Source organism: Desmodus rotundus, chromosome 8 (genome assembly GCF_022682495.2).
Source record: "Desmodus rotundus isolate HL8 chromosome 8, HLdesRot8A.1, whole genome shotgun sequence".
Classification (NCBI taxonomy): Eukaryota; Metazoa; Chordata; class Mammalia; order Chiroptera; family Phyllostomidae; genus Desmodus; species Desmodus rotundus.
The window spans coordinates 39697978-39707592 of NC_071394.1; the positions used below are offsets into that span (position 1 = coordinate 39697978).

Consider the following 9615-nt stretch of genomic DNA (forward strand, 5'->3'; position numbering starts at 1 on the left):
TGACAGTATGGGAATAATCCAGGTGAGAAATGATGACAGCATGGATAAGGGTTGTAGCATGAAGATGGTAAGAGATTGATATATTTTAAATGTACCACTGACAGAACTAATGGATTCGATGTGTGGCGTAAGAAAAAATAATAAATAAAAAATAACTCTCCAAGATGTTTGGACTTAGCAACTACATCATAATATTAGATTGCCCTCAACTGATATAGACTGTGGGAAAAGCAGGTTTGGGAGTAGAGGGAGATTATTTTTGCCATGTTTAGTTTGAGATGTCATTTGGCCATCAAGAAAAAAATATGTGAGCAGTTTGGATATAAGAGTCTGGAATTCAGGAGAGGCTGGACTGAATACATAAATTTGGCAGTTATTAGAGTGTGGTGCAGACCCTGAATGCTACATGAAGTCTTGACATTAGGTGGAAGAAGCTATGTTATGACTCTAGATAGTGAAGTAAAAACAACCAAGAACTGAACTTGATCTACTCCAATGGTCAGAGATGGTGAGGAATCTGAGAAGGAGGTGGACGAGAAGTGTCAGCAAGTTAGAAGGTGAGGTTGGAGCACATGAAGCCAAGGGATGAAAGTGTTTCAAGGAGGAGAAATCAAGTGTAATGAGTTCTGATGTCACATTATAGACTTTCAGAAGAAGGTTAGAGATAAAATCCTCATTGGAGTTTGTTCAAGAGAAAAATACATAAATTAAAAAAAATTCAGTTTAGTAGGGTGTAGAAATAGGTCTTAGGTAGTAAGAGAAATGGGGCTAAGTAGTTTTTTTCTGAAGGGGAAAGAAATATAGCATGTTTATATCCAATAGGAAGGGAAAGATGTTTTTACCAAAGAGAGAGAAATAATTTCTGGAACAATGTTCTTGAGTAGACAAGAGCATAGGTTCTAATTCATGGCGAAGGGGATTGTTTGGGGGTGCAGATAGCTCATCCCCAGTAACAAGACAGAAGGCAGAATGGAGGGTGCAATTATAGGGAGATGAAGGATGCATTCATGAACATTTGGAATGCTTCTATTTTCTGAGAGAAAGAGGGAGTGAGGACAGGTGCTGAGCATAAGAAGAATAAAGGTTCTGCTGAAGATTTAAGAGGAGAAAGTGTAAAATTATTATGTGGGGAAGCCAAATAACTTGGGAAAAAGAATATAATTACAAGCCAATGATAAGAGCCTTTTAGGTACTCATGGATGTAATAAATATCAAATTATTGTATCACCCAGTTAATATTTATTTCTTCTTATGATGCCAGCTACTATCAGACACAAAAACATTATAAAATATGGTACTTTCTCATCAGAAAACAATAATTTATTTGTGAAAATGAGATATTATTGATGCACAGCATGTTAATGCTCTTTTTATATACAAATTATGCACAATTTATATGCAATTCAACAAACTTTTATTACATAACTAGTATATGAAGTACTGTAGGGAATAATAGTATACTGGCATTGTTCTTCAGGGTTATATGATCTCAGAATCTAATGAAAGAGAAAGCTACCTCACAATAAAGCCTGACATAAATGCTATGGAATTCTCTGAGAGAGAGAGGGGAAGACATAGACGGGGAGAGGGGGAAAAAGAGGGAGAGGGGCAAGGAGAGAGACAAGGAGAGGGAGAGAGATCAATGCCAACTGGTGAAATTTAAGAAAGTCACGAGAAAGACTTGGGACTTGCCATTGGCTCTCCAGGATATGCAGGACTTTGACAAATGGAATGAATGAAGATAGTAGTAAATTGTGTAGCACATTAAGTGATCTATATGGCATATAATTAGATATTAATTTAAGATCATTTAAAATAAATACAAAACCATGGTGAAAAAGGATATTTTGTGTTGTGCAGGAGCGGAATGGGTAGAATCCAATAACAGTAACTTTAAACATTTGTTTATCAATTAGATGCCCTCTAAAAAACTGAACACTTTTAATGCAGTATCTCATTTAATTTTTAAACAAAAAAGAAAGGCTTAGAAGTTGCCTAGTGATGCATAACTGCTTAGCTGGACAGCAGACCTGTCTATATCCATTATGTTCCAGAAGCATTTTACTCAGACTCACTCTTCATCAAATAACTTTTTTGGCCTCACCTATTCTTGAACTGTTTTGGTGAATTAAAGAAGGGAGGCTGGATGTTCGAACAGCCTCGTTAGATTCCACATACTGGTTCTATCTGCTTCTGGATAGCTGTATGATAATATCAATGTCATATAGCTCCTTCTTCCCACCCAGTTTGAGGTCAAAATAGCCAGTGAAAATCCTAGGGTATGACTTGGGGAATTTCTCCAGTTTTTATCCTCTACACTGCACTGTAGACATTTATTCTCTTCTGGCCAGGTAGCTATCCCGTTTCTCTCTACAAGAGTGCTCTGTTTCTATTTAACCCATTTAGATTGATAATATTCCCTCTAAACTTTTGGTGACCTTTCTTTTCAAAACTTTGCCACCCCCACTTGCTCCTGCTTCTGCTTCTGCTTTTGCTTCTGAGCACCTGGGACACCACAGTTCTCAACTTCCATGTGCCTAGCACATGTAGTCAGACAAGAGGACATAAATCTGGGGAATCAAAAAGAAGCCAAGAAATGAGAGCTATGCTCATGGGAAAACCATTGTTCCATTTTGGTTGGAAATCACACTTGAAGAAAAGGCTTAGTGTGAAAGAAACCCCCCCCCCCGCCCCGCCCCCCAAACAGATGAAAGCATTGGCACAAAATCCTTGAATGCTAAAAGTGCCAGACTAGGGTTTTTTTTTGTTTGTTTGTTTGTTTTTGATAAGTAGTGAGAGAGTATTTAGCATATTTAATCAAGGAAGTAGCATACTCTAGATTTTTCATTACGAAGGTTAATTTGGTGGTTATGGATATAATGGATTGGCTGGGGAAGAGGTTTATGCATTAGTTAATAGAACTTGGTCTGGAGTTATGGAATTAGGAAGGCAAGGAGAAAGAAATATGAGAGAGCAATTTTGGAAGTGAAATCAATAGGCTATTATGACTGATTAAAAACGGGGCCAAAGAAGGGGCAGCAATGATGTAATTCTATCTCAAGAAGTGCTAGATAATAACACGTGCCTTTGAGACTCAGTAGATGAGATTACTAATGAGAAATAGACACATCAAGAGAAGGAAGTGCTTTTGTGCCCAGCAGGGTGCTGTGGAGTGGCAGAAACAACACTTTATTTGGAGTGAGAAGCTAAGGGTGGGATACCATCTTGGACAAAAAAGTATCCTGTATGAATTTATTTTTCTCAGATAAATATATCTCAGGCAGACTGTTTAAATGAATTATGTGTAATATTTATGGAAATTCCTAATCCAAAGGTGGTGCTTAAAACTTTGTTTGAAATTGAATCTCTGTGTTAAAAGGGGACTTGATCTTAGTTCATCCCAGCTCAGTCATCCTTTCTATGCTTAAAGATGCTCCCCAGTTTCTGCACCATAGCTATTCTACTCATATTGGACAATCATGAATGTAAGCAATTTTCAGTACACTGTGTCAAGTGTCTTCCTAAAGCATCTATTTTCATGAGAACTTCAGCGGCTTAAGGTCCCCATGAGATTGGTGTTGGGTTGATTTATGGGCAGGAAAGGAATTTGTGATTTAAAGCGTTTTCTAAGTGATTCTGATGAGGTGATTCTTTAATAAACATTTTAAAACTTCCCCTCACATGTCTTATTTTGATCACTATGTACTATAGAGGATAAAATGATTATGCTGTAAGCAAATTGCTATTGTTTCCGATGACTGTCTTCTCCAAGTATAATATAAAATTATATGGGTAGAAGTGCTTTGGAAAAACAAAGAAGCATATAAAACAACTTTCCATGTAATCTTAAGATAAAAGAATGATTTCTTAAGAAAATGATGGAACTAAAAATTACAATTTTATCATAACAGCTAATATTTATTGAAATGTTCCATATACTATTCACACTGCATGCCTTATTCTATCTAATATTTATATTTTATTACTTCCCATTGTACATTTGAGGGCTAGAAAGGTTAAGTGTCTTTCCTAGAGTCATAAAGTGACACGGTCAAATCTCAAACAATGTTATTGCCTCACAGAAAAACTAAAAAGATTTTTTTTTCTTTTGTAGCCAAAAAGTGCCTGCAAGGAAACTCATGGACATGGTGCCACAAGAGAGATGTGTCCACATTTAAAAGTAAGCACAGCTATTTTATGTACTAACATGTTCTTGTTCATTACATTCCTACTTGTTTGCATGGTTATTGTTATTATGTCATCAGAAGTACTTAAACTACAACAAAAGAAACTGACTCCAAATAAGGAATAATTTGTGTTTTTTACTGAAAATTTTTTCTTTGACCTTAGTTCCATAGAGAAGTCTGTGTGATAAAGCAGGCATTGAAAATTCAGAAAAAAATGTAAATGTAAATTGAAGAAAGTGAAGAGTAGGGCATTAAAGACTTACTTTGTCCATTTCACAATTTTGTTCAGAGCTAGCTGTCATTGGTCTCTGTAGATGAAGTCTAAACCAAAGCATCTGAATCCACCAAGAGTTGTTTTACATATGGAAAATTTTATGTGTGAGTAGTTACCTACTTACAATAGTGTCCTGCTTTTTAGTTGTGTGCTTCTTAAGACTTACACAATTTAAAGCCCTGAGTTCTACTTTTTTCCAAACTAAAATATTCCTTTTTTCTTTTGGTAATTATCATCCTGGAAAAAAAGGGACTTGTAGACCTGGATTTTCTTAACCAGTGTTTCTCAGTCTTAGATGCAATATAATATCATTTGAAGAAGTTCAAGTACTATCGATGCTCAGATTTTACTGCAGACCAATTATAATTACAGGAAGTTTGGCATGGGATCTGGGGGTGATGTGTTACAAAGTTCCCAGATGACTCTGGTGTGCACCAGGGTTGAGAACTTTAAGTCCATGTTTGCAATCAGGCATAACATCAGCCTGTACACAGTCTTTTATGAAAAACGTGAACAGCAACAAAACCAAAATGGAGTTCTCAGTATCTGTAATCGCTAAGAGAACTATAGGCTAATGAAAGGTAAACTGAAAGCTTTGTGTGGGATGATCAAAATTAATGGAATGTATATGAAAATGTATTTATGGAATGTATGTATATGAAAAAAAGATTTTCAGATAGAAATGTGAATGATTCTCAGAGAAATATAAATGGTACTCAGATAAGCTTTTGAATATAAGGGTAAAATTTCAATTCAGACATCACCTGGGTAAAATTTTGCTTTTAATATCTTCATAATAATAAATCTGAGTTAATTTTAATTCTGGTTCTTAAAAAGTCAAACTTTTATTTAATGTTACAATTTCGACCAAAGCTCTACTTCCAAATAGAACAATTTCTTCTTATAAAGTTTGCAAATTTCCTAACGCCTTTACTGTAGACACTTTTACTGAAATAACAACATGGTTTTATTTGCATGACTAAAGAAAGCTGGAAAACTGAAGTACAAACAAATAAACAAACAAACAATTATATTTTTGACTAGTTCTTTCAGTTCACATTTTTTTTTTGGACAAACGGAGCACTGGTCACTGAATATTATTTATTTAGCTTTACTGAAAAGGAGAATTCTTTGATTTGTCAAGTACTTGATTCTTTGATAAATTATGGATTGCATGTAGAAGTTGCTTTGGAATCTTAGTTGAATGTTATTAGATCTTTTTGACATCATCAAGGGTTTACTTGAACTGAGTGAAAGTGTATGAGCTGTTAGAAAACAAATCCTAAATCTTCTCAACATGCCAGTGATATACCATAATGGCCACTGAAAAGACACATAGCCTAGAATTACTTTGATAATGGGGGTTCCAAGGAGTACCTGGGACTGACCCCCACAAGGCTAAGGGCCATCTCAACTGCTGAGGGCATTTTTGTGCTGTACCCTGTAAGAAGTCTCAACAGGACACCATGAGACTACAAATTGAGTTACTTAGACATTCTTTTTTTCAAGAGTGATTTCTAGTTTTGATGTCATTATGAAAACCCGTTACTGTTCCCACTGTGTTCTTCTCACATAAATTCTGACTTCTGTGATTTACTTTTACCTCATTCTTTTTCAAGGAAAGTTGGTTTGGTGTCATTTATTTCCTTATTGTTAAAGTGTTCTCTTTTTGCCCTTTCCCTTTGCTTTCTTTCCTTCCCTTCCTGTTTCCCTCCCTCCCTTCCTTCCTTCTTTTCTTTCATTTACTCCCCCTTCTTTATTTCATCTTTCCCTTTCTAGTCACAATTTCTAATCATAATCAAAATACAACAGTGAAGGAATATCTATTTAAGGCCGTAAGTTCACAGTAATAACAGTTCCAATTCTTAGGGGTTGTTTTGAAGGGTATAAATTGAGCTATTAGTTCAGAGTATCTGAGCGTCTTTCTTTTTTCTAGTGCTTTTATCTAGTTTCTGACTTTTAGATCTTTTTGCATCATTTTGCAAGGTTTTTGTAAAGTCATCCCTTTGTGGAAATGTACCGCTTTGTTGAATCTCCAGGAATTGTTATTGATTTGCAATTCCTTCATCTTGGGACAAACCCTTAGTTATCTCGAATGGTATGTTTGGTGTTTTAGCATTCTTTTTATTGTTTGCTATATATGTTCTCTTTGACGTTTTGATTTTCCAGTCTTCAAGCAAAGTTTTAATCTTGAGTTCTCAATGCAGAGTTCTCAATGCTTTATGTTTGAATACTTTTTATTGAGGTTAAGTTTTTAAAATAAACTTGTTAATAATTGCATTGTCCCTCCCTTAATTGGTACTATTTGATAGCATTTCCAAAGTGCATGGTTGGCAGTTGTGTTTTCTCTTTTTATGGCTGATGATCTGTATTTGCCCCTTTCTCTAATGAAATAAACTGTATCGTGGCTCTTAAGCTGTTATTCAAGTCAAGTATCTTTTCTCTGTATTTCACAGGTTTGTTTTAAGTCATAAATGGTACAATGTATGGTAACATTTTATTAACTGTAAGGCATTGTGCAAAACTAAAAGATTATTATTACTTGAAAAAATGATTTATATCTTAATCAAAGTTAAGCTTTTAAAAACATCAGTTTAGTGGTTAAAGCATTTGATGGTAAAAAAGGAAAATGGGTAAAAGAAAGAAAAGATAATATCTAAAAAATTAAAATATGGAGAATGGTAAATAATATAGTTTGAGACAGCATCTAAGAATGAAAACAGAAATTGGAAGTTAGTAGGAGTCTGGGATGGTAAAAGATCATCACAAAAGATAGTGAAGAAAGTTATATGTTTGTTTTGAATGACTATTTCTTTTGTTGTTGTTGTTGGGTGTGGCTGATCATTCTCATGACTGCAGACTCTTCAGCTATGGGAATAGGCTACACCGTATTTATCCACTCCAGTGCCGATGGGCATTTGCATGGTTTCCAGTTTGGGACTTTTTAAAAAAGTATATTTTATTATTATGCTATTAGTTTTCCCAATTTTTCCCCTTTACTCACCCTCTGCCCTGCACCCTCCAACTCTCTAGCATTCTCCCCCTCCTTAGTGCATGTCCATGGGTTGTACATATTAGTTCTTTGACTTCTTTGTTTCCTATACCATTCTTAACTTCTCCCCATCTATTTTATGATGATTTCTTAACTAGAAAGAGACAGTAGAGGATATGGACATGGTTGGAGCAGATGTGAATAGAGGAATTAGTAGCAAATTTATGATACCACTAGACACACACACCCATGAAATTAAGTAAGCTTATTAAGAAATTAAAGTTTTTACCTGAACTCTAATTTCATTATTGAAGATATATCTTTAGCATATATTTAGAATAAGCAAATACAGGCATACCTTGGAGATATATTGGGCTGGGTTTTAGACTACTGGCATAAATCAAATATTGCAATAAAACAAATCACACAAGTTTTTTTGTTTCTCAGTACACAGAAAAGTTATATTTAAACTGTAGTTTATTAAGCATGTAATCGTATTATGTCTAAAAAATGAACATACCTAAAGTAAAAAATATTTCATTTCTAAAAAATGTTAACCATTATCTGAACCTTCAGTGAGCTGTAATATCTTTGCTGGAGTAGGGTCTTGCCTGGATGTTGATGGTTGCTGATGGTCCATGGTGGTTGCTGAAGGTTGGATGGCTGTGGCAATCTCTTACAGTTAAGATAATAAAGTTTGCTGCACTGATCGACACTTCCTTTCAGGACAGATTTCTCTGTAGCTTGTGATGCTCTTTCATAGCATTTTACCCACAGTAAAACTGATTTCAAAATTGAAGCCAATCCTCTTAAACCCTGCCACTGCTGTATCAACTGAATTTGTGTAATATTCTAAGTCCCTTGTTGTCATTACAATGATCTTCACAGCATCATCACCAGGTATGGATTCCATCATAAGAAACCACTTCTTTCGCTCATCCATAAGAAATTTCTCATCTGTACAAGTTTTATCATAACATTGTAGCAATTCAGTCACATCTTCAGGCTCCGCTTTTTTTTAATACTCTTATGTATTCTTTTTTTCTTTTCTTTAAAGATTTTATTTATTTAGTTTTAGAGAGAGGGGAAGGGAAGGAGAAAGAGAGGGAGAGAAACATCAGTGTGTGGTTGCCTCCTGCATGCCCTCCACTGGGAACCTCGCCCTGTGCCCTGACTGGGAATTGAACTGGTGACACTTTGGTTCACAGGCCACACTCAATTCACTGAACTACACCAGCCAGGGCTGGGATCCACTTTTAATTCTAGTTCTCTTGCTCTTCCCACAACATCTGCAGTTACTTCCTACACTGAAGTCTTGAGATGCTCAGTTATCCATGAGGGCTCGAATCAACTTCTTCCAAACTCCTGTTAACTTTGAGATTTTGACCTCTTCCCATGAATCACAAGTATTCTTAATGTCATCTAGAATGGTGAATCCTTTCCAAAAGTGTGGTTTTGTTGTTGTTGTTGTTGTTTGTTTTTTTTTTTAATATGGAACACTTCACGAATTTGGGTGTCATCCTTGTGCAGGGGCCATGCTAATCTTCTCTGCATCGTTCCAATTTTAGTATATGTGCTGTCAAAGCAAGCACTCCAGAGGTTTTCAACTGACTTTGCCCTGGCCCCTCAGAGGAATCACTATCTATAGCAGCTATAGCCTTATAAAATGGATTTTTAAGTAATAAGACTCAAAAGTTGGAATTACTCCTTGACACATAGACTATGGAATGTTATCTTAGAAGATATGAAAATCACTAGTGATTTTATATTTACTTATATAGTTATCTTTATGACTTTCTTTATTTCTTCAAAAGGATTCAAGCTTTGTCAGCCTGAAAGACTTATATTAGTATTTCTCCTGAGGAAAGGCTACTAGTGGTGAACTTTTCCATTTTTTTTTGTTTACTTGGGGATATCTCTTCAGTTTTTAAAGGATAGTTTTGCTGGATATAGAATTATTAATTAACAGGTTTTTTTTTTCTTTCATGACTTTGAATATGTCATCACACAGCCTCCTATCCTCCATGGTTTCTGATTGGAAGTCAGCTGTTATTCTAATCAAAGATCCCTTGCACATGATGAATTTTTTTTTCTTGCTTCTTTCCAGATTCTTTCTTTGTGTTTGGATTTGATGGTTTGATTAAAATTTGTCTTATTATGGA

General features: G+C 35.2%; 1 non-coding gene across 1 annotated transcript; it reads right to left on the reverse strand.

The window, feature by feature from the left end:
- Positions 1 to 8938: 8938 nt before the first annotated feature.
- On the reverse strand, positions 8939 to 9045 carry LOC112315790 (U6 spliceosomal RNA). Its single transcript, XR_002975931.2, has one exon. It is a non-coding gene; the product is annotated as a U6 spliceosomal RNA (small nuclear RNA).
- Between the last annotated feature and the right edge of the window lie 570 nt (positions 9046 to 9615).